Source organism: Limulus polyphemus, unplaced genomic scaffold (genome assembly GCF_000517525.1).
Source record: "Limulus polyphemus unplaced genomic scaffold, Limulus_polyphemus-2.1.2 Scaffold1102, whole genome shotgun sequence".
Classification (NCBI taxonomy): domain Eukaryota; kingdom Metazoa; phylum Arthropoda; class Merostomata; order Xiphosura; family Limulidae; genus Limulus; species Limulus polyphemus.
In genome coordinates this window covers 137,976-140,684 of record NW_013666712.1, presented here as the reverse complement: position 1 = coordinate 140,684, position 2,709 = coordinate 137,976, and the positions used below count along the sequence as shown (strand labels likewise).

At 28.0% G+C, this 2,709-nt stretch overlaps 1 long non-coding RNA gene across 1 annotated transcript; it reads left to right on the top strand.

The window, feature by feature from the left end:
* Positions 1-1,460: 1,460 nt before the first annotated feature.
* On the top strand, positions 1,461-2,709 carry LOC111086441. The gene is made up of 2 exons (XR_002611167.1): positions 1,461-2,310; positions 2,483-2,709. It is a non-coding gene; the product is annotated as an uncharacterized LOC111086441 (long non-coding RNA).

Below are 2,709 nucleotides of genomic sequence, written 5' to 3'. Positions count from 1 at the left end.
TATTGGAGTGTGGTATATAGTTTTATTTTAAATATAGCTGAATGACATGTTCACCAGCATTACATTGTCCTCTAAGTTTAGTGCCTTGTGCATGCATTTTTCCAGTATTACTTCACAATTACTATAATGTTTTAGTTTCTCAGATCATAAAAAAACTACAAAATAGCAGCTCTTCCCAGATAATTATCTTGTATTACTGCTTCTTAGAAAATAGAGCTTGAAAAAAGTGATAAATTTGAAAGTTTATATTTGAATTACAGGAAATGTATCACTTTTGTACCACATAAATGGTACAATGGAGGATTCTTCATGTAATTTTTTTTTGTTTTGATTCAAAATTTGAGGCTCATTATATTAGATCTAGCATCCTGAGAACCAGAAAAGTATTATTAAAGGTAATCAGACAATTTTTCTTTTGTACTTATTTGGTAAATATGTTGATAACATGAACATTTTATTTGTTAAATGGAATGGCCTCAGTATATACAAAAGATCTCAACAAACTACTTCTGTGGGTGTTATTTAAAGCAATTCAAAATAATTTCATTTTCATAGAGAATCTTCATGGAAAGGTCTCACAAGGTGATAACCAAGACTTGAAGTGGTAGTTTGTATTAGGTTTCTGATTCAATTATTTTAAAGAAATTAGAAGCTTTTTGAAGTATATCATGTTTTTATTTCTTTATTTTTATAGAAATATCATAAGTTTAATACTACATGGTTTGAATTTATTTAGATAATGTAAGGTGGCCATATTTTGTAGACTGGGAACACATCCAAGTTTTTTTTTACCTGTAATCACCATAATTCCAGATTCAAGCAGTACTGGAGAAGTTCAATGTATTAGAGCTAGTTGCATTTCTTTGAGTATTTCTGTCTTATGATTGTATTCTTCTAAACAAAAAACAAACAATAAAATGATCTGTGACATAAAGGGTCATAGCTATGGCAACTGCATCATTGTCATCAATGATGATGCTAAACCCAAGATAATAATAAATATAGAAAAATGAAATATAAGGGTATTTGGGGCTAATTCTTCAAATTGGGGACATTTTTCTCCCTGGAAATTGGGATGTATGGTCACCCTGTTATAATGTTAATTATGTATTAAGTGTTATATCATAAATTAGGCCTAAATAAAATGTATCTTATTCAGTATTTATTAATGAAGCATTGAAGAAATAAATTCTGCTAAACTACTCTACTAGACTCTAGTCTGTTTACATCTATCAGTATATAATGTCAAGTTGAAAATATTACCAGAATTCATTTATTTCAGTGTGCAACTTTGTTTAAGTTTTCCTATAATTTGTTAGCTAATATTTACCCTACAAAGATTCATATACTTTTGTTGTCATTTATGTTGAAGTAACAAAATATGAGTAATCTCTTACTTTATTTGTGCTAGTGAATCCCAAATATCTTGTTATGGTATTAAAGTTTCAAATTGTAAAAAAAGGGTACCTAACCCAACATTTGTGCTATATTCCATACTGTCATGTTGAAAATTCACAACCAGGAAATATACCTAACCCAACATTTGTGCTATATTCCATACTGTCATGTTGAAAATTCACAACCAGGAAATATACCTAACCCAACATTTGTGCTATATTCCATACTGTCATGTTGAAAATTCACAACCAGGAAATATACCTAACCCAACATTTGTGCTATATTCCATACTGTCATGTTGAAAATTCACAACCAGGAAATATACCTAACCCAACATTTGTGCTATATTCCATACTGTCATGTTGAAAATTCACAACCGGGAAATATAGTTTGCATGGAAGTTGAAAAAAACAAAAAAAATATTTATAGCAAATGTTAATTATTTAACTTTTATATTATCCAACACAATTGTTTCAAATCTTTAATTCAAATAACAGATAAAACTGGTTATATAGAAATATCTCTTAACATTAAGCATGGAATGTCAACATATTTCTTCAATCATATGCTTGTTTACTTTCTTGTGTATCAAAGACAGCACTTGCAAATGTTATACAAGTGTCTGGATTTTTTCTTCCATTTTTGGTGTTTAAGAAAATGTTTATATTACGTTTAAGTTTTGTAAAGATTTGTATTCAAGAAATTTACTTCATAGTAAAAGAACTGGATGATAAAATACAGGTTCTAAGTCTAGAAGGATGATGAGTTTATAATTTGTATACAAGAAATTTAGTATCTAGTAAAAAAATTGGTTGATAAAATACATGTTCTAAGTCTAGAAGGATGATGAGTTTATAATTTGTATACAAGAAATTTAGTATATAGTAAAAAAAATTGGTTGCTAAAATACAGGTTCTGAATCTAGAGGATGATGAGTTTATAATTTGTATACAAGAAAGTTAGTATATAGTAAAAGAATGGGTTGATAAAAAAATACAGGTTCTAAGTCTGGAAGGATAATGAGTTTATAATTTGTATGCAAGAAATTTAGTATTTGGTAAAGGAACTGGTTGGTAAAATACAGGTTCTAAGTCTAGAAGGATGATGAGTTTATAATTTGTATACAAGAAATTTAGTATATAGTAAAAAAAATTGGTTGCTAAAATACAGGTTCTGAATCTAGTGGATGATGAGTTTATAATTTGTATACAAGAAATTTAGTATATAGTAAAAAAAATTGGTTGCTAAAATACAGGTTCTGAATCTAGAGGATGATGAGTTTATAATTTGTATACAAGAAATTTAGTATAT